The sequence below is a fragment of the Stegodyphus dumicola genome, chromosome 5, assembly GCF_044657685.1.
Source record: "Stegodyphus dumicola isolate Sdum_Otavi_A_Nest chromosome 5, ASM4465768v1".
NCBI classification, from domain to species: Eukaryota; Metazoa; Arthropoda; class Arachnida; order Araneae; family Eresidae; genus Stegodyphus; species Stegodyphus dumicola.
In genome coordinates, this window is record NC_140772.1 from 177,507,331 (window position 1) to 177,531,630 (window position 24,300).

Below are 24,300 nucleotides of genomic sequence, written 5' to 3' on the forward strand. Positions count from 1 at the left end.
AAAGAACGAGTTTCCTCCTTCGGATAAAAGGGCTTGGAGGTTTGCTATCGATTACAGAAAACTGAATAGTATTACTAAATTCTCAGTTTACCCTTTGCCGGTTATAGAGGAAATTATTAGAAAGATCAAATCTACTAGATATATGACTACTTTGGACTTAAAGTCTGGCTACTATCAAATAGCTATGAGACCTGAAGACATACATAAAACCGCGTTTATAACAAAATCGGGCACTTATGCATTTTTACGCATGCCCTTTGGGTTGTGTGGGGCCCCATCAACATTCCAGAGAGCTATGGACATTGTTCTAAAGCCTGTCCTAGGAAAATCGACTTTAATCTATCTAGATGATATAATTATAACGAGTAGTACGTTGGAACAACATATTAAAGATCTAGAAGAAGTTTTTAAATTATTAAAAGAGGCCGGTCTTACAATTAACGCCTTAAAATGCAAGTTCGCAACTAAAGAACTTAAATATCTCGGTTATAAAATTTCGCAAAAGGGTATAGAAACGCAAGATTAAAAAATAAAAGCAATCAAGAATTTCCCACCGCCCAACACCGCCAAGAAACTTTCTTCTTTCCTTGGGTTATGTTCTTACTATCGGGCTTTCATAAAAGATTTCGCTAAAATTGTTGAACCACTGTTAGTAATTAAAAGAAAGAAAAGTAAATTTACGTGGACAGCGGAAGCAAATACAGCTTTTGAAAGATTAAAAGAAGCGCTCATCAATGGCCCTGTTTTGAAATTCCCGGAGAGGGACGAAAACCTGGAAATTGCAGCAGATGCGTCGGACTATGCGGTCGGTGCGGTTCTTATGCAAAATAGCCATCCTCTGGCATTTTTTAGTAAAACGTTGAATCAGACACAAAGGAATTATACAGCTACAGAGAGAGAAACATTAGCCGTATTAATGGCTGTACACAAATTTCGAGTTTATTTCGGCAAAGCGCCAGTAACAGTCTTTTCGGATCATGCGGCTGTTGGTAGACTTTACTCGGGGAAAAACCTAACGCCCAGGTTAATAAGATGGGCTTTAAAACTCGAAGAATATAATCTAATAATAAAATATAAACCGGGTAAGGAAAACAATATAGCTGACGCACTTTCTCGTATAAAACTGGACGATGAAGGAAATGAACTTAAATGCGCTGTGTTGACTTCAAAAATTTTAGATTCTAGAGATACAATTATCACTGAACTGAAAGCTGATCCTGAATTTGGAAATATCTATGCATATTTGAAAGACCCCGAAAGCTTTGAGCACACAGATATCGATGCGATAAGAAATAGAGCAGAAAACTATGAAATAATAGATAATTTATTATTTTATACGAAAACAACAAAAGAAAATCTCGAGTACAAACCAGTCATCCCAGCCTCGCTTCGATTAAGCATTTTGAAGAAATTACACGACGCGAAAACAGCGGGTCATTTAGGAATCAGAAAGACTTTAAAAAGGGTACGCGAGGCGGTATATTTCCCGCAATTATACAAAATAGTAATTGCGTATATCAGGTCCTGCAATCAATGTCAGTTAATAAATGATATTAATTACAGCCCGACCGGGTACTTAAATAGCATTCGCGCTACATTTCCGAATGAAATTTTAGGCATAAATCTGCTTGGTCCCTTCCCCCAGAGCGAGTTAAATAAAAATCGTTTTCTTTTAGTAACTGTAGATCACTTTTCAAAATGGACAGAAATTGTTCCACTTAAACGCGCGTCAGCCAAAACAGTCGCAGCTGCATTCTTACACAGATACATTTTAAAATACGGTGCACCGATAAAAGTCATTAGCGATAGCGGAAAACAATTCATTAGTCAAATAGTTGAAAACATATGCACTGGACTTGGCATACGCCATATCAAAATGGTTCCGTATAGACCACTGGGAAACATAGCAGAAAGAGTGAATAAAAACATTGTAAAAATAATTCGCAGTTACGTTAGCACACAGGACAAGCGCTGGGATGGCTACATAAATGAATTAGCTTATGCTTTAAGAACGGCAAATCACGATACTACGGAAAAAACCCCAGCAGAATTATTTTTAGGCCGAAAGTTAATTACGCCTTAGGTAAATTATTCTTTGTGCAACAAAGAGAGCAAGAGTTTAAACAGAAAGATGTGCAAAAACTTATTGATCAGGCGCTTAAAAGCTCGGATACGGCAAGAAATAAGTAAAAAATATATTACTATGGAAAACGCCGTGAAGCAGATTTTAAAGTTGGGGATAAAGTATTGAAGCGGAAATTTTCTTTATCAAGTGCCCCAAACAATTTTACTGGAAAGTTAGCTCCAAAATTTGACGGCCCTATGTAATTCAGGAAATCAAAGTAGTCGTATTGTACCTTAAGAACGAGAGAGGGGAAATCTGTAAAGCAAGTCCCGACCAGGTGAAAAAATATTATAATCAAAATGATTTTGAAATCCTTAAAAGTTTCTTGCAGGACTCGAGCGTAAAAGAAGTAGAAGGTTCAGAAGTAACGTCACCCGCTCTACCACCCAAGAAGCAAAGAACCGAAGAGAGACCTAGCCTTTCTACAACCCAAGCGACGGTACCGAGAAGAAAAAACGAAAATTTTCAGACTCCAGCGTTTAACAAAAACAGGAATGCAAAGAAACCGCGTAAAGAAACCTTGGTAAAGAGGAAAACACCACCTACAACGTATCGCAGTAGAAATTATACATCAAGGAGAACGCCCCCAGGGCCAGAGAGTCAGGTGCAAACAAGGCCGCCGTTCCGGAAACTAAAAAGACAGCAGGAGGAACGAAAAGACCAGCAACAACAGAATAAATTCAAGAAGGACTCCAGACCGGAGGACGTCAAGACCAGCCGTCCAAGGGAAAAACGAAAAAGACAGCAACCCGACGATTGCTACGCCAAGAGGCCAGCATGCAGAGGACGCAAAAGAAAAACTAATGTGGACGACACTCGGAGGTCAGTAAGGAGAAGATTGACGTCCATGAAACCTATAACGTGGGAACAGTTTTGCCAGAAAAGAATGACGGAGTTTCAATCATCGAAAACTCAAAGACAAGTTCAAATCTTCTATAATTTTTTTTCTTTTGTTCCGAAATGGTATGCGTAAATACGAAGTTCTATGTTTTGACGAAAGTCAATATGTCTCGGTTGAGACTTAGTTTTGTTTTACTTTATTTAGCTAAGGCAAAAGTATTATTTTCTTTAAGTACAAAATCTAAGAACAAGCATTTTCTGTTGGTCGAAAGACTAATTCTGTTATGTTAAAGCCAAAATTTGGCCGAAGATAAAAATAACTTCGTATTCTTGTATTAATAAAAACTTTAGTTTCAGTGCCGCCAGCTTGGCGAAGTATGAGTAAAGTAAAAATTTATTTTCTCTTATTCATTTTATGGTAAATTGTAAAAATCATATGTATTAAAATTTTGTAAATATACGTAAATACTTGAAAGTTATGTAAAAGTAGAATTTAGTCTAGAAGCATAAAATTTTAGATGCTAAAAGTAAAATGCTCAAAAGCAATGAATTCAAAATTTAAGTATTAAACTGTAGATAAAATCATGCTTTAGAGCGAAAGCCTGCATGTCTAAAGATGAATGAGGGGGAAGTTAGAATGAATGTGTTTTGTAGGGTTCTCCACCTACACTTGAATTTTTAAGAATGTTAAAGTAGCTCATCGAGTTGTAGAATGTCGAGTAAGGTGTGTCTATTTGGTCGTTGAATTCTAACAAATCATGGTGGTTAGGGGAAGTGTTGCAATACTAAAACACGAATATTCCCGTTTGACACCACACATGGTGGAGAGCCAGGGTAAAGTTAAATTAATGTTTGAATAATTGAATGAATGTGAATTAAGCAGTAACTAAGGAAAACGAATCGTTTAAAAACAAAAATTTATTCAGTGTCAAGAAAGGGTAAATTATAATGTATTTAGAAAGATACTGATACTTATTCCTTCCAGATGCTGGAAGGAAAAGAACAAGATTAATTGCTGAAGTCGAGGAAAAGTTGCTGTAAGAAGAGAGATTTATATAAGTATCTACAGAAATTACATAAGATTTTTTTTGTGTAAACGAGGCTCTTAAGAGTTAGTTCAGAATTGTAGAAACTTTACAATAGGTCGTTTGTAGGATCTGCTTCCAAATTTTCCAAATTCTGGCAGCGGCAAATGTAGGGTTAAATTTATTTTAACTAACATTTATTTTAAGTTTAAACTATCTTTGCTGTCAAGCCTTACTTTTCCTTGGAACTGCCAATGCCAGAGTATGTAAATTTTAGTAGAACGCGCAAGAATTCAAATTATCAGCGGAAGTATTCTGAGTTAAATAGAAAGGAAACGAGTTCGAAGTGTGCTGTTCTTACTTTACGAGCGCGGAGGTAGTTAGCCAGAAATTGAAGAATCCCGCGTTTCGGTCTGTGTGCTTGCCTCGGAGAATTGTTAATCGTTCAACTTGATATTCAAAGTTTGCTGAATTAGCAGCGGTATTGTAAAACGCGGTGTGGTTAGTTACGTTTAGAGAGCCTCGTAGTTATAGTCTTGTTATTATTTCTCTTCAGGTTCTTATTTTTATTTTACCGCCGGGTCGGCGTAGTTTGTGAGCGTCAAGAGCACGCAATTGTAATTTCTTAAGTTGAATAAAAAGGGACTTAAACCCTTAGCAAGACTCTGTCTAAATTCCAGTTTAAACAGTCACCTCTTGGTTGCGTGCAGGTTGGAGGCGCGCAACTCTACAAGGTGCAGTAACGTAATAAACTACTTATTTATTGATAATTCTTAAAGGGTAGCATCTAATGGGATATATTACGAATTTACGACTTGCCATACGTAACTGGGTATTTGTCCTGTGCATAATCACACAGAAATTCGGAAATTCCCAGTACTCTCTTTATTACCCGTAACCATACACATATTCTCATATAAACACATAAACGCAATTCTTATACTTATAACATTGCAATTTCCCGGCGTTATAAGCGAGTTCATTGAGATATGAAACCCATTTATTGTTTTTAAAAATGCAGCTTTAGTCAGGAATGCTGACTTATCCTCTACATTCCAAAAATAATACTATCATGGGGGGAGGCAAGAAAATTTCCTACCATAATAGCTTATTTCTATGGAATATCTGATGTCTTTAAAGCTTTGAAGCAAATATCTGATGTCTTTCCATCTTTATTTTGTGTAGTTCAAAAGCATGCTCAGTATAAGAGAATCCACTAGTGAATTTTTTATGTGTGCTCCATTTGCAAAAAATCCTCATGTTTTGGAAGAGCAGTTGCTCGTCTGTGTGCATAATTGTATTCAAAATTAACCTGAATTTTCACATTTAGAAGACCATCTCTAGCACGAAAATCTTATGAAAGATTTTAATAATACTTGGTAGGGCATATATTGATATAATTCAGAAATGATATGTCTTACAAGAGCCATGGTGCACAAGCATAATCGATGTATAAATATCATTAGCGCAGGAAGGTTTAAATGCAAATTAGAGCAAAAAATGAGGCTGAAACGGGGTATAATCCTCTTTTGTCACACAGATTACGCAACGTGACAAAAACAAAACACTTTACGAGTTTCTCAGCATTCGTTCTCGCTTCTGCAGCAGCGTTGTTTTCAGGATCTTGGAGGGCGGAAGAGTTCCCATTTGCAGTGTTAATTCGTGTTGTTATCATCGTATTTTTTTTCCATGACATTTCCGACTGCATTTCAGGCTTCATTCCCATGCTTTTTATGAAGCAAAACCCTCTACACGAAAATGAAGCGGGGGATCAAACGGCTTGTCCTTTTTCTGCATCTATTTGTTTCCATGTTTACGAGTAAAATCGGGTTGTTGAAAATAAACTTGAAGTTCCTAATTTAAAGCAACAGACTGTAACAGCATCTCAGAAATGTTCTGTAAAGTCAGATCTAGAAACCTAGATACAGACCATTTGGATATCTTCAGCTACCAAACAATCATCCTTAAAATTCCGTACCCCTGGTAAGAGGTGTAATTGCTTTATCCTTCTTTTAGGCATTTACCTTATGTGCGTCCTTTCGATGAATGTGGAAGAGACTGTTTTCCAGTGTATAGATGATAGCCACATCCGTTTACTGCGATAGCGCAAAAAGTAAATAACGTTGTACTAATCTAATAGATTGAACAGCTACTATTTTTTTCTGTCGAAAAAGTTAATATTTTTAAGAATTGCAACTATTGCATTTAAACTTTTTACTTTGATAATTAATAACAGGCACATTAAATATGAAAGTATGACATCTTACGTTTTTTCGAATGCAGCAGACTGGAATGAAAAATGGAACAACGCTTTAAATGAAAGAACGCAAAATCGTGTTTCGAGCCTAATCGTCCCCTTGGGTGAAAAAAATCGTACTTAGGATTTTATCAGCTTGTTCCTATATTTTAACTCTCTCTAACACTGTACTGGGCAGTGACTATGTAATCTGAATCAAAGCTAATTCTTAAAATATCATACCCTAGCTTTTAGGTGGCACAAATAACCTATCCTTTCTATTTATGCCACGTTGGTTTAAATAGCCCATTAAAAAGTAGCCATAAAAAACAACAAATTCGTAAAAATAAAATGGAATGCTACAGTTAAATTTATTTGGCTTTTTAATGCTACTTGACTTTGAATTAAAATTTAAATTTTGTTTCCTTGTCGAACTATTCTTATTCTGTTGTTTTGAAACTATCACAGGAGCACTTCTACTCCAAAAGGTGTGTAGATATCGCCGTTCAGCTTTCCGCTTCTCCTATTTTGATTAATATTATTGATAGAAAGAAAGGAAATATATTATCCCACTTTCCGTTGTAAACGTATATTATAGCCAATCATACTTCTCCATGAAAAGAACTTACTTAGGAAAACAGTCATTCACATTAAAAAGAAAAATTGTGGCAACCCGAGCATTGATTTCGAAGATGGAAAGAAAGAATAACATGATGCTTTGGAACTATTACGGAAACTGGTTTTTTATATCCACTCTTTCATATGAAATCTTTTTATTTTTTTATGACAGCAACTAGTGACTTCCTTTTCCGCCTGCGGTAGTGAAAATGCGGAGAAGTCAAGTAATATCCTAAGAAAAATATGCCGTGGTGAGAAGTTATGAATGAAATTTTTTGGAGTTGAAACAAAAAAAAAAAAAAAAAATGGCAGCTCTTCGATCTTTATAACAACATATGATATTGTTTCAAGGGAAAAAAACCACTTTCTTTTTTAGCCACCTCTCACGTTATCTTTATTTCTTTTCATTCTACTTGACTAGAAGCCTGGAAAGGAAACACCTTTCCATATATAATAGTGTATTTGCCTTTATAATGAATATCATTATTTTTGCATAACCGCAATTTTGTGCGCGATTGGGAGGTTGATATTGAAAACTTCTAGCTAATTTAAAATTCCAAATGTCTCTGCATTAAGTTGAACCCCAGGCCTTCCGAATTTTTCAATCCTGATGACAGGATTGACAGTTAATTTCTTGATCAAGTCACTGTTCAGTATTAAAACTGGAACACAAAGAAGAAGAGAGTGTAATATTACACTAAGTGAAACTGATGGACGACTTTCGGTACACTAAGTAAGAAATGATGAACAACTTTCGGTTTAGTTTAAGACATGAAAAATGATCAAATATTTAAGTCCGTAGCTCCATTCAGCAGTATAAAAGAGGGTCTTAAAGGAAACAAAACCTCAGTTAGTTGCAACTGTTTTCTGCCCAATGAAATTTCAGAAATCGAATTAAATCCTATGCTTTGATAATTCTATGCTTCGAGCTCAATAAAGTGGCACTTATCATCATTTAGCATATATGAAGAAGGAAAGAATTTTTCTACATATATCTGTTGATTATACATATGTTGTACATAGATATTTGTTATACATAGATATTTCGGCTTAAAAGCGTAGCAATCCTACAGCGAAAAAGAGTTTGGAGGTCGTGTACTAAACTCAGAAGTTTCAGAAATGGCTGCACAAACCAATAAAATTTGCTTGAACGATATCAAGCTGCAAATCTGATAACAGTGACTGCGATCCATTGACCTCAAGTCATTGCTGTCGTAGGCTATCATGGTGAAGATTCAAGTGGCAATGGATGTTACAATGAAGGACAGCCGTCTTCATCGTCTAACTTGATGTCTCGGAAGCAGAGTGTAGTGATCGGAAATGTGTCTGAAGACCGCGTAGTCAATAGAGTCAACAAGTTCTCCTACCGTCATACCGCCCTGGATACCTTTAAAGTCCCACCTGCTCTGCTTATGGAATAATGGAATGGAACATTATAATGTACGGTAAATGAACTTAATCTTTCTTTCTAATACACTAAAAGATTAGTATTATGTTGATTTGTTAGGTAGAAAGTGATACAACTATTCTTGTAACCGGATTGAACCTTTTCCAGTCCGGAATTCATGACTTCATAATACTTGGTTATTGAGGATAGCTTGCATTGATTTGACGTGCTACTGTAACCTGTCGAATTGCACAGAGCGCATAGAGCATATCTAGGACATCAATGTTTACCCACTGTAAAAAGAAATGCCAGCTGCCAAATTTAACATTTTACTCACCCACGTATTAGCAAAATGTTCGCTATGGCAAAATGTTTCACAGACAATAAATAATCAATGATCTCATGGACAGCATAAGAAGACACGTATGCGTTTGAATTTCAGAAGATGGCGGTGATATTTGACCAGGAATAAATCGAGGCTATTTCAGTATTTTGTTACAACTTTTGATCATTTGCATGTGATTAATACATCTCTTGATAGTGTGAATTTCCATTTACAAGATTTTTCCTTTTCGGTGTTATAATTTGAAAGTAAAGAGTTATTTTATTTTACTTACAGTGTGTTATATAGCTAAAATATTAAATACTTTTTTTTCTCTGAATATTAAATACAAAATAAACAAAATATATTGGAAAAACTGAACAGTGAAATATAAATTTACATTATTACTACAGAAATTAACTTTGAGTTTAAAGCTGCAAATACTTACAGACTATCATCACGCTTATTGAAACCATTTTTGAAAAACGTTTGATTTCATTTTTGGTCATCATAAGCTGTAATTTACCGGAAAAATAAAGGACCCCTGTAATTGATTGCTTTGCATTAATGTTTATCAACTACGCATTTGCTGGATATTGTAAACCTATTTTCATGAAATTTTAGGTATTCCTTTGATTATTTTAAATATATGCTATGTATCGTGATCATTTCATAAAATTTCCATCGAGGAAAAAATTTTAAATATGCAAATAAAATAAAAAGATTAACTTTACTTGTTCTATAAAGGAATAACGATCTAAGTAATTAGAATATGGGACATCTATAATCTACATAAATGGAACTTAACCATATTTTTTTAAATGTATTAGTTTTTAAAAAGAGGAAAAATTATTATCATAATGTTTTGAGCAGGGGGAGATGAAAGTTTACGTGTAAGGTTATTTTATGTAAAGCACAGAAATTTATTTTCGAAATAATAGAATTCAGATGTTTTAATCTTATTTCAGATTAAACCAAGATGAACTGCAGTTTCAAGATTACGATGTAATTTCATTTATATCTTGTATAGTTGTCACCCGTGAAATGAAAAAAAACGGGAGATTCGGCAGGTATTCGAACAACTCGGCAACATCATTAAAAAAAAAAAAAAAAAAAAGCTTAAATTAACTGCTGATCCATTAATGTTGATGAAAGGTCTCATAAATGTGTACAGACGATAATGATAATTCAGATAAGATAAAAGCTAATACGAAAAATTATGTTGAAAATCACTAGGGATGACGAACCGGAATTTTCGTAATTTAAGTTTCATTAATTCAATGAATGTCTTTTACGCTTTCCTTAGTTAAATCTAAAAATAAAAATCACGAGAATTGATGATCTATTGGAAAATGTGAGAAAAAATCGGAAGTCTGCCGTTGCTTTTGGGAGAGTTCGCAGCTATACACATCAAACGAACTAAAAATACGATTAAGACCGAGAAGGAATCTCTAAGTTATAGCATAGAAAAAAGTAACTTTCAGAAATGAGAGCAACAGATTTAGAAAGCAGATTTAAGTACGTTTCACGTTTATAAAAAGCATTATTAGCTGTAATTATTCCCACCAATCTTAATCAAAAAGTTTGATTAACATTTAGCCTAAAAATTAAACTTTTATTTGACATCACCTTTATCGGTGGCTGAGTTTAGAGTTAAGTTCTGGAACATGATGCAACACTTTCCATTCGTGGACTGATAAAACGCAATGTAAACTTGTTTTGAAGTTATAATGCTTCTAAATCGATTTATACCTCACTATTTGTATTTTAACGAGCATTTTTTTAAAAGGGTGCTGGTTGTAAAAGCCTGGGTATGAATGTGTGAGGCGACATTATGTTTTAATGCTTGGAATTTATTATATTTGCATTTCTTTATTATTACTGAATCACATCAGCAATTAAAGAAAAAATTGCTAATTGTTAATAGTTGTGATTATGCAATTGTAGGAAAAGACATTAAGAGGTTGTTTAAAAAATCTGCAAACTATGGCGTATGTTCCTTAGGCTTTTCTCTGCTTTCTGCTTTTTCTTAACCTGTTCCAAAGAAGGTGTTTGTAGGAGGTGTTTCACGGAAAGAAGCATGGAACATTTTCTGGGTAAAAATACTGATCAAGATTATGCATAATGAAGAACACCCATCATTGATTCCATGCTGCATTTATTGTCGGCTGAAAGTAGTGTGAAAACAAAACCTGTGACATGTTTAAAAGGATGGGAATACTATGAGGCTGTTCTGATAGATTTATCTTGCCGTAATTTGAGAGCATAAATAGCTCGGAAATTTTGGTTAAGATAAATTATAATTAAGTAAAGAGTTCATACCGAAAAGCCAAATTACCAATGGTTAGAAATGTATCAACCTTCTTTAATTCCAAAAGGTTGGGAGAATCATAAGAAAATAAAATAACAAAGAGGCATCAGTAAAAAATAACAACTTAGTCTTGTGATCAAATATTTGCCTATGAAGGGTATAACTAGACTCTTTAACTGCATGATAAAGGATATGACAGTCCAAGTAAAATTAATAGAATGCAATTAAACAGTCATATTTTAGTGTGAATTATTCAAAGCATAACCTCGTGGTAAACAGGTATTGCCCTGCGCTCACCACTAACTGTACAGCTGGCATTTCGCTTGAGGCCATGCAAAATTATCGGAAACCATTACTGACCGTTTTAGGGAATCTCATTCAAGTAAATTTAAATAAGTTTGTGTTAAAGTAAATAACAAATCCCAGTATCCTCCGAAAGCAGGATCATTACTCCCGGATGAAGAAAATCTACTGTAAGTACTTTTTAGGGAAAAAAAAGAAGTTATTCTTTCATTCTTGCTATACATTTTCCAAATTACGAAATAAGTATTTCTCTAAATTATCCACAAATGTCCGAAATGAGAATTCACTAGAAACACCATCATGCAATTAATCCAAAATTTTAACTTTAATTATTAAAATGTTAATTATTAATGTTATACGGTGAATGAAGATGAAAATATTTTTGCAATTTCCAACAGAAAAAAAAAATCTGCAATTATATCATAGCGTGTTAACGGACGCAGAGTACAGACACATGAAAATAGTCTGAAATTTTCACAACAAAATGAAATTACGTTTTCAATAATTTTAGTAGTATACGTGCATAGTAGATGGCGCTACCATGCAAAGCATGGTTACATAGTCACTCATATTGTAAAATAATTTCTCGAATATTCAGCTGAAATAATTAGTACTAATCCAAGTAATCATTCAGTTTTTAATTTATTTTGGGCAGTAAAATTGTCAGTTTTTTTTTGTTTGTTTGTTAATTTTCATCTATTATCTTAGCATTGAGTGAAGTAGAAGTTTTCCTTCTCCAAATTTCAATTTTATAAGTGAATTTGTCTTGCAATTCAAACTTTTCTAAATTACTTCGTTTCGAAGACTCTACATCTACCAGTGACAGAGATATATTCTATGATATTAAATCTTTCTTTTTTTTGCTCAATAGGGATTTTAAATAAGGGCAGTGTTGGAATCATATAACGATATTTTTTGCAAATTAGTACTCTCAATGTTTTAAATGTGTTTTCGCTCAGAGTTTCTCACCGTTTCTCTACTGCCACATAATTCTGCAAAAATCTTTCTTAACTCCTGTTTTTATCCTCGTGTATGCACCTATTTTCAAATCTCATTTCTCCGATTGTCATGTACAGCCAGCGACTAAATGAAATCAGATCCAAGAGATGGCAGCACCAAATTAGAAACATCGAAAACAATTGCCCATGATCGAAATCGTATTGTTAGTAGTTTTCACCTTAAAATTAGGCATTGGAAATTCCTTAACTGATTCAGATTTTGTCTCTAACTTCTAGCATGTAAACAAAAATCACCCATTACTTTCCAATTATAAATATGTCTTAAAATTTTATTCTGGATGTTAAATCTCCAAAGGAAGAAATTGCTCCCGCTCCCGGGAAATTGTGGGTATTAGTTTGTGAAAATTTCATTCATATTTTTATTTTACAGACGCGCATTAAACAAAATGTCGTTCATTGTACAGAAGAGCTTCTTCTAACAGCGAAAGTTTCAGTTTTCTATTTTGACAAGTAACGTGATTTTTAGAACGAACGTTTTAGAACGAAGTAAAAAGCTGTTGATGCTTAAGAAGACATGGTTGTCGATATGTATTATGTAATATAAGAATGAGTTTGTTTATGTTTAAACATACATTATGATTCAGGAATTTAAATAAAATCAATCGTTCTTCGTTAAATACTGTTCAGGTATACCCCTTCAATTTCATGCTAGTGATATATCACTTTTTAAAATATTTCTTTTAATTTATTATTGGCTAATTAAAAAAAAAATATATGTCACTTGCCTTAAATACAGAAGCCAAATAAAAACTAATTTTCAGTATTATGAAAATTAGTATCCTTACGCAATTACGAAATACTTTTTTAAAGAAGATTATTCCTTGTACCACTCTAAGTACACAATTTTACTTTACATCGGTATACTCGTCTAAATGAGTAAGATAATCTTTGGTGTTTTCCGTGTTGGAAATGGTGGCATTTAGAATCATTAATTAAATTACAATCTCCTAAAATGCACAGAAAGTTTCCATCTTATACAGTTACATCTGTAATTATGAAACACTAGAATATTATTTGTGCGAAGAATTTTACCTTAAAGGTGTTACATCTCATTAAATCGGTATTATTAAAGAATTTTAGAGGTTAGTTTGAGGGTTTTTAGGAAGAAAATTCTGTATTTAAGGTGCGTGAAAATTAAAATATACGGAAATAGAATGTGGACTAGAATAAAATATCTCTTGCTATTTGTTTGGTTTGTTCTGTACAGATAGGTATATCGGTATTGGTTAAGCTTTGTAGAGATATGCATGTTTTTAATAAGATTTAATTTGTAAGCAAATTCTTTGGCAACTAAATTAATGAAAATTGACTGAAAATTGACATTAACGAAAGAAAACTCTGAGTCTTACATTAGATTAAAAGAATATATAACTATATATAACTATATATATAATAAAACTATGACTCCATTTGCTTAAAAATATTTAGCATAAAATGTTCTAATTAAACATATTAAGCTATTTCCAAAATCTTATGTAATTGCCTCTAAATCGAGTAAAATTGCCAAATTTGTTTTATAAAGATTTTAAAAATGCATTAAAAGCGGAAATTCTGAAGGATGTTTAAAAGTCAGTAACGCAAGACAGCTCTTTCTGATCGTATATCTTAAGGTATGTTTTGAGAGAAGTGTTCATTATGATAATTACATCTTGAAACGACTAATAATTCACTATTTAATTCATAAAAATCATAGTGTGAGACATTATGCTATTTAATATGCAATAACACGAGTTAAATTTTCACATGCTATAATATGAACCTTATTTTACACAGGCTTCACATGACAAAATAATAATAGCCCATTGACAATAAGGATATAAAACTCAATTTTATCAATAAATATTTTAAAAGCAACTCAATTAAAATAAAATGTAACAATAGCTATTTTTAGTCTTATTTATAAACTTAGAGAACACATAGGTATGTTATTAAGGAAATAAATAAAACGTATAGCTTGTGATTCGTGTATCGAACTCACGCAGTATGCTTGAGTTCGATACAGTACCAAATCAAGCATACTGAAAGACTTGTTAGAACTGTTGGTGATGTTTTTGGATCAGAAAAGTTTTAAAAAATTCTTACGTTAAAAATAAATCTATAAAGTTATCATGACAAGGTTGAAGAATATTAATATGGATGTTACATTCTTGATGATTTTCTGAAGAATCTGAGTGCAAAAATTGTCTCAGTCTCAGGATTTGACAGTTGAATTATTAGTGAAAACATAATATGTCTAATCTTGTTTAGTCAAGAATTACAACTCAGTGCCACATCCTATATGAGTATGAAGTTTCGAAGTATGATCTTCTGATGCTTCTTGCCCAGCTTGAATCTTGCTTGAGTTTTAAATCTATATTTTTAAATTCAATTGATTCTAACGAATCTCTCACTTATAATCAAAAATTGCAATATCTTCAAAGAGCAGTTTCATCTGATGCTGCAAGACTTATTAGTGGATTAGCAATAGCCTCTGAGAGTGATGCAAATGCTTGGGACACGTTATTCAATCCTTGGGACACACTGAGAAAATCCTAAATCAGAGCGATTTAGGATTTTCTCAGCGTAGAAAATTATTTAATCTAAATTTTTAAAACCAATATTTTATTCTAATCGGATGCAATACTTCCAGTAAAGATATATAGTTGCAATATATAGAGAGATATACTTTCGTAGAATATAGATACTAGTAATGAAGTAATTAGAATTTTTTAAACTTTTGGTTAACAATGTAATCAGTTAGTGGGCTAGAGGATAAGAAACATCAGTTTAAAAATTTTTGCTTTCATTTTTAGAAAGACAAAGCTAGCTAGAAGCCTTCAGAGTGTAAATGGAAAAGTGTAATAACCAAGACAGATTGCGAAACTCCATTAACACTCGAATATTTTCTCAAAAAACTTACGTCATTTCTGTCGTTGTATCTGTGAGATACATGATATAAATTCTGCAATATATCTATTTCTTACATTATAAAAGCAAAGAAACAACTACAGTTTTATTTTCCTCTTTAAAAGAAACATGCTAAAATAATAAACCCTTAAGAAAAAGTAACTCTAGCAAACTACTTACAGACTTTTTTGTTTTCTGGCATTCTATGACATCCATCAGCACAAATGAAAGCACAATGTTGCAGGCATAAATAATGCCCGCAAGACTTACAGGTATACTTCGTCAGTCTTGTTGTTTTTGCAATCGAACAGAGATGGCAACGCTTTCTTTTTCCACTTTCAGTGCTCGTTGAGTTGACTTCAGGAATGCTAAATTCTTGATTTCGAGATGAGTATGCATGTGCAGGGTGCTTCCAAAATTGTGTGATTAAATATTTATTAAATGACTGGTCGTAAGCCAATTATTTAAGTTCCATAAATTTTTGTTAAATCATATTTTATGATCAAAACTGTCGTAATCTGGAAGGCTAGTTCATTTAATTAATTTCGTGATTTGAATTATATGTGTACAGCCGACCAAATCACATTGTAAAATTATACGTGCGACCATTATTAGCTTGTAGTTAACGATAGGATAATTTACCTCTCAGCTTTCAGAATAATTCTGAAACATGAATATGCATTTAATCTCCTGTATGATGGAAGCTGAAATGATTTAATATCAGAGAATTGTGTTCAATTTGAGTTTCATTATTGAGTATCATTATTGAGTTTATTTAGTTAATTCCATGTAATTAATTTGAAAATCCAGCAATACATGACTAACCACGAAACACAAAATATTTCGTATAATCTACGAGAATTTCTTGGAGTTTACAGGAACGTGTAACAGACCTATTTAAGTGTAATTGAACTATTTTATTCACACCATGAACTCATGAACTGTAACCGAACTATTTTATTTAAACGCCATCTCGTGGCGATATGAAAAAACGTCAGTCGACCTCCAGCCGCCATGATGATAGCTTACTATGTTATGTTATTCTCAATGTTTGATGTTCCATTTGGTATATGTTTCATTTTTATGTATATTTCTTTTGTTTGTAACCGTTCCTGTGTGCTCTGTTAATAAATCCTTTTAAAGCTAGCCGGCATTAGTGTCTATTGAGGAACGGCTACATCACATTGGCGCCCAACTAAATTTGAATCCAAAATGGCGCAACAAAATGTTTAGAATTTCTGTTTGGCTTTAACAAGCTCTTACTCCCGAATTTAACTTTTAGTTGCTGGAGATCGGCTCAGTTTCTTTTCAGGTGTGGACTACTGGTCAAATATTCTGGAAACCAATTCTGGAATTAAAATTGTCATACGTGCTGCTAGCAGATCGAATCATCAACTGGACAATTTCAACGGAAAAGAAAAGTTTCGTTTACATTATCGTTTAATCTGAGTTTAAAGTTCTTTTAAACTGATTATTTATTATAAGCTGCTTCTTAAAGCAAATATAAATTCTTTACTGAAATCTCATTTATTGAGACTACATAAGAGTATTAAACGAAAGCAAACGGCTTTCTGTTAACCAAACGTTATTTCTTGAATTGTAATTTGTTATTTTAAAATGTTAATGCGCATATTAAATTAATTTGTAGATAATATTGTTTCACTGAATACATGTTTTGATGTTAAAGTTTGAATATATTCATGGACGTTGTTCATTAGAATTTATTAGTTTCGCTTCTGCATACAGCAGCAGATGTTCCCCTCCCCCGCGGAAATGTTTAGACTAGCGATGATTTATGATGTGTTTACGTCAAATCTTGTATTATTTTTATTTCCTTTTGAGTGCTGTTGTTCCTTATTAAATGTTTTATTCTACATAAAATAAAATATTGTACTTGTTGATTTATCTTTCGACGAACATTTTGAGAAAATGATTATAGTGTAATACTTTAAGAAAATATAATTGTTTTCAATTTAATGAATGCATGTCTTAAAAAATATTTCTTGAAGCGAAAGAAAATAATTATGAATAAAATCGAATGACTATTTAAATAAAGTAAAAGAGTTACTAAGTGTGTGTTGCTTAATAAGCTTAATATTTTGTTAAGATTAAGATTTCGAAGAATTCAGCTTAAATATAAAAGCTTATGGTAAGACATTTATCTATGTTTTTGTATGTTTTGCTAAGTAGTAAACAATTTTTGAGCAATTTATTATATGTTATTTTCTTGATACAAGTTGAATTTATGAGGGCATTTTATGATATTTTTACGACTTCGAAATAATAAACTTTGTGAGTATTATTGTTTACATTTATAAATACTGTTTAATAGTGGTATATAAATGTACGAGTAACATTGTTTACATTCATACATGCTGTTTATTAGAGGTATATACATTTTACTTAAAGGTATAATTATTAATTCTAAAATACTGTATTGTGAATAAAATCGAAATAACAACAAATTCAACTGCATTTTTTCCCTCCCCCCTGACCTCTCATATAATTATGGCTTACCTTGCCAAAGCACGAAAAGAGGATTTAAAAACTCTCGCTGCAGAACTGGGTTTCACTGTAAACGACACTATGCGAGTAATAGATCTTAAAGATCTTATTGTCAATTCTGACACTTATGATGAGGCTTTTACCAGGAATCTTCTGGAAACTTTAATCGAAACTAGACAACAAAAACAACGTGAAAGCAACGATCTGGAGACACGTCAAAGAAAAGAACAAGAACTTTTATTAGAATTGGAACGTTTAAAATTAAACCTGGCAGCTGCTAGCTCAAACCCTAACTATGCCGCCTTTGCTTCAAATGCAGCTATTGGAACAAATATTCAACACCTAATCCCTAAATTTACAGGAACTTCTGACATTGCAACCTACCTGCAAATTTTTGAAAGACAATGTGAGAAAGTTAATATAAAACAAATAGATTACATCACTCATCTCCTACCTCTTCTGCCTATAGACATTTCGCAAATTATTTTAAGAGAACCAAAAGACAAATTAGAAGATTATTCTTACATCAAGAAGATTCTGCTACAAAGATTCAAATTAAATGCTGAATCATTTCGAATTAAACTTACTACACACCAAAAACACCCTGGGTCTTTATGGAAAGATTTTACTTACGAATTAAACAATTATCTCGAAGAGTGGCTCCATAGTCTCGATGTTACAGAATCACTCAAAGACTTGGTCCTGACGGATCAGCTTAAAAGAAGAGTCAGTAGTGACGTTAAGGAGCATTTTATTGATACTTGGGGAAAAATAAAGAGTTCATCTGAATTAGTACAGAAATTGGATGATTATGAAGCTGTACGTGTTAAAAATACGAACTATAAAACTGAACTTCCTGGCAGGCGGAACTATTCTTACAAACTGACTAATCAATCCAAACACAAAGTAGAAAATCGAACAAGTGACGTACAGGGAACTCATAAAACCTTTTTAAATCGTAGTCAGCAACAAACAGAGGAAAAGCGACCTCCTTTAACATGCTATGGGTGCGGAAAAACTGGTTTTATCAAGTCTAAATGTCCAGACTGTAACCCCCCAAAGACTTCAAATTCGTCAAATTTTGGCACTATCCAAATCCGATCCTGTTTATCTTCCACTCGGACTGCTGTATTTCCAATTAGTATTGGTGGTGTTTCCGGTACAGCTTTCGCCGACACTGGTGCTAGTCACTCAATTGCAAGTGAATCCCTCTATCATATTCTGCAGAAACAAGATGCAGTATTTGAAAAGACAACACTAGAGGTGTCTTTCGCTGATGGTTTGGTATCTGAAAAAGAGGTACTTCGCACCGAACAAATTATTCTTCTCGAAGGCAGAGAGTTCAAAACTCCGCTCCTTGTATTGCCTGATGCCAAAAATAACTCGACTCTGTTAGGAATTGACTTTCTTCAAAAAGCTAAAATTGTTTTAAATCTTGCTGAAAATAAGTGGAACTTTTCTGATGAACCTCGAAGAAAATATAGCTTCGTGAAACCTCATCAATCCCAAGTACTGGAAGAAACCCCAGTTGTTGTAAACAACTGCCAACTACGAGAAAACGAAGGACAACAATTAACTACAGCCCAACGGCTTGCAACTGATACATTGCTTAACAAATATCACACTGTCTTCAAAGTAGGGGGAGAAGCCACTCCATTCATTGAACACCATATTAACACAAGAAACAGCCCCCCTGTTTCAGTCCCTCCATATCGGATTAGCCCAAGTAAGAAAGAACTGTTGAAAAAGGAACTTGATTCCCTTCTAAAACAAGGTATCATAAAAGAATGTGAAAGCCCCTATGCCTCTCCTGTGGTTCTGATTCCCAAGGCAAATGGAAAAGTACGGTTATGCATTGATTATCGTAACCTAAATGCTCAAACCGTTCCAGACACTTATCCTTTGCCACGTATAGATGATTTGTTGAGTGAAGCAAAACCGACACCTTATATGTCAACTATTGATTTGAGATCCGGTTATCATCAGGTGAGAGTAGCTGAAGAAGATCAAAATAAGACTGCTTTTGTTTGCCCTTTTGGTACATATAAATTTACCCGAATGCCCTTCGGATTGAGAAATGCTCCTGCCACTTTTTCTAGATTGATAGATAGGTTCCGTTCTGGACTTAATAATGTGTTTGCTTTGGGATATTTAGATGATATCATCGTGCTGTCGTCTAGCTTCGAAAAGCACCTTTCTGACTTAGAACAAGTTTTCCAACGTCTATCGTTATTCAAACTCAATGCTAATCGTGAGAAGTGCCACTTCTGTTGTGAAAAAGTGAAATATTTAGGGCATTACATTACTAAGCATGGTATAGCTGTTGATCCACATAAGACTGCTGCCATTGCAGACATGCCATCGCCGAAAACTGTTAAGCAAGTGCAATCGTTCGTACAAACGTGTTCCTGGTATCGTCGATATATTCCAAATTTTTCTCAAATAGCCAAACCGTTAACGGATTTAACAAAGAAGAAAGCGCTGTGGAAGTGGGAAGCACAACAAGAAAATGCTTTCCAAGAGCTGAAATCCAAATTAATTAGCCCGCCGATTCTTAAGCAAGCTGATGGAACGAAGCCTTTTATCATTCGCACAGATGCTAGCAATGTAGCCATTGGAGAAGTGTTGCTACAAGGGGAGAAAAATGAAGAACACCCTATAGAATATGCCAGCCGCTTGCTGACTGCATCAGAACGAAACTATTCCACCATAGAAAAAGAAGCCTTAGCAGTAGTATGGGCACTCAACAAATTTAGAGGATATGTTGAAAGCCAGTCTATCACAATCACCTCTGACCACCAACCATTGAAATGGCTGATGTCTTTAAAGTCACCAACTGGTAGGCTCGCAAGATGGGCCTTACAAATCCAATCCTACAATCTGACTATCAATTACATTCCTGGACGATTGAACTTTATTGCTGATCTATTGTCTCGTTCTATTTGTGAACACTCAAGTACAGATTCTTGTCAAGTATGTGCTGTCTCTGTCGAAATCCTTACTATTAGCCCTGCAGAATTAAGACAATCACAGCTAGAAGATGATGATCTTCGGAAGATCATCGAAACTTTTGAGAGTCCAGAGAAAGAAGCAGACTGTGCAACTTGGACTGGAAGAGGCTACGTTATGAACAGAGGAGTTTTGTACCGATATTTCCCTGATTCAGAAGAGGAAGAAGCTCAACTAGTTATACCTCAAAAAAGAAAAGCAGAAATCTTGAAAGAATATCATGATTCGCCAACGGCCGGTCACTATGGATCTGAAGGAACATTTTATCGAATAGCAAAAAGATACTACTGGGTTGGAATGAGAAAGGATATAGCAGAATATGTCAAAAGCTGTCTCGAATGCTGTCGTTATAAAGCCACTAATCAAAAGCCATCTGGTTTACTTCAAACTCCAGTCTATGCTCAACGTTTTGAGACCTTGTCAATTGATCTTTTCGGTCCCCTTCCTGAAACACCGTCTGGTGAAAAATGGATTTTTATTGTGCAGGACTGTGCTACGAAGTGGACAGAACTATTTGCTTTAAAGGAAGCCACGGCCAGAGAATGTGCCACTATTCTTTTGGAGGAAGTTGCCCTTCAATTTGGGTTACCCAAGAAAATAATAAGTGATAATGGTACCCAGTTTACTAGTGCTGTTATGCAACAACTATGCTATATCTCGAACATTGATCAAAGTCTTACTCCTGTCTATCACCCACAATCTAACCCAGTTGAAAGGAAGAATAGAGATCTGAAACCACGTTTAGCAATACTTGTTGGTAACGACCATCAATCATGGAAGGATAAACTGCCATTAATAAGGTTTGCTTTGAATACAGCCAAATGTGATTCAACTGGACATTCTGCTGCTTTTCTTCAATTTGCACGAGAGTTACGAACCTTAGATGATGTAAAGCATGATATAAAAGCCGTAATTGAGAACGATAATTTTGTTCCCGAAATTACTCCATATTTGAAACGTTTTGCAAGAAATGTACAGCAGGTACGAGAAAGAGTCGAAATGCATCAAAATAAGCAGAAACGTTATGCTGACAGAAAACGAAGAGAAACGCCGAAATTCGTTCCTGGAGATAAAGTTTGGGTCACCCTCCATCCAATCAGCAAAGGTCCACTGAAGAAAACTGCTAAATTCATGCCCAAGAGAGATGGTCCTTATGTGATAGTGACTACAAGATCTCCAACCACTTATGATATTGCCGATCCTCATGAACCAGACAAAATTCTCGGCAAGTATCATGTTTCAGCCTTGAATCCATATCAAGATCGAAATAAGTTTCAAAACACAGCTCGTGTAACTCCAGTGGTTCCCTTAAAGAAAAGAGGACGCCCGAAACGTGTAAAATAAAACAAAAATTTAACATGAAATTTTTAGAATTTTAGGTTCACAGTAGTTTCCAAATGTTATAAAAGCTATATATTAAATATGGAATTAAATTATGAAACAGAATGTTTTAAACTGTACAAGTTGGAAACATGACGAAAAATGTTGTCACAAAGTGGATTAAATTATAAAAATATTTGTGGCAACACAAACGTTCTGATTACTTTTCAGAAAGCAGCTATATTATGTAGTCAGCTGTAAAAAGTTGGTAGTAATTGCTTTTAAAATAAATAAGTTATCCCAATTCTTGCAACAGTCACCTATTCGAACATCTTATGGGTTTTAAGGTGTATGAGTCCCCTTAAAAGGAAAGGTACGAATGTGAAAAGGAGAATCAAAACATGATTTACAAATGAAGTAGAGGTCACATCGCCGAATGCAAATAGGCAATCAAAATTAGCATAAAACGATATCATGTATTCCCATCTCAAGGCCTTAAAAAGCAGTGCGCTGGAGCTATGCGTTATTTCGGAAGCAGCTATAGTTCTGTATAATTCGAGATAGCCAAAGCGGAAAGCATGAGCCAAAGACATCATATGTAAGATTAGCTGCGTTGGAGGGCTGTTGGGATGCTGCAAGCTGGTGCCCGACAATACGCTGCAGCGAGAGAGCTAAATATACATTCAATTTGGTAACAATTTAGTAACAATTCTACAGCCATCAACAGGCTGTAGAATTTTTACCAAAGTTATCAAAACTCCTGTAGAAGACGTAGATCTAGAGGCTGGATGATTACTACAACGGCAGGTGAGCGCTTCTTGATGCTATGTGTAAGATGCCGCAGATCACTAACAACACGAACGCTGAACGTCATATCTCTCTGCTGCTGCAGGACGGCCGATATCCCGCCAAACTGTGTCGCGTCTACTGCATTACGCCCAAAACCTGTGGCTTGTATTCCTTTGGCGAGTCCGAGCGCAGTTGAATTTCGCCCGTGAATATCCCAGTTGGACGCCGGGGCAGTGGGCCGCGTATTTTTTACGGATGAGTCTCGATTTAGCATCCAGAATGATTCTCGATGGGCAATGACATGGAGAGAGACAGGGACACGGTATTGGATCGATATCGTCGAAAGAGAATATTACAGAAGAGGAGGCTTTTTTGTATGGGGCTGAGATATCAACGAACGAATGCACCGACCTCTACATGATTCCTGGTAGTTCCGCCACAGCCGCCTGATATCACGACGAAATTCTGAACTCTCTTATGCGTACTTTTATCGCTGCAATGGATACTCACGCGTTATTTACGGACAATATCACCCGCCTGCACTAAGATCGAGTGAGGTTATCTGAAGAATGAAACCATTCCATATCCTGCTACATCACAAGACCTGAATCCCATACAACATGTATATAGCAGGTCGCAGTGTGCAGTCAGACACCCTCACGATCTCCGACATTCATTACTACAGTAATGGGTGCCTCGTTGCTGTCAAGTACGCATTTCAGCTAGAGGATTTCAGACCCGTTATTTTTGTGGCGTTTCCATTCTATATTCGGTCGACTTATTTGTTCTTTCGTGATGTGATAGTCGTAATAAATGTGTTTTTGTCTGTTTTCGCTTTATTATTTGCTACGTTGCCCTAGCAATGCCACACCAACCTCTTACATGGAGGTAAAATAATAAAAGTAGACGCCATCCCCCTGCTAAGACTTACGCAGGGCTTCCAAGCTTTGGTATCCAGAATGGGTGTTTCTGTTTACATCCAGAGCATCCTTGCCAGCTCTTTGGCAATATTTCCACACACAACAGCTTCATACCAGTCGACAATTAGGTTCAGTTCCACGTGGAAAAAAAAAACTGAAATGTGTCAGATTTTAAATTACGTCCAAAGTGGTGTTTTTTTAACATTTTGTGTGTTACATTTATCTATTAAATATCACGTTCTTCGCACTTAATCCATAAAATTCCTATCAACAGCAATAACGAAAAATTGTTTTAAAATGAACATATCTTTAGTATTTCCGATACAAAGTCTCACGCGCTGGAGATAATTTTTTTCCTACTATGTTGCCATTGCTCGCTTTGAAATCCTTCAGTTTGTTAATCAAAATTTCGTTAAAATTTTACAAAATATGAAATCGATAATAAAACAAATTTCAAATTTAGTCTTCCACATGCCCATATTCGTAGGAGGATTACGTCATTCAAAATTCGATGGCTCTATGTACCGTTGCTTTATCACAATGAGAGAAATATACATACAATTATGCAGATTTTTCATTATTTAATTTCTTTAAATATAACACAAGACGACAATACTTTGTGGCAACAGTTTGAAAAGTGATTCATCGTTTGTAGTGAATCGACGCAAAATAGCAAAACGAAAAA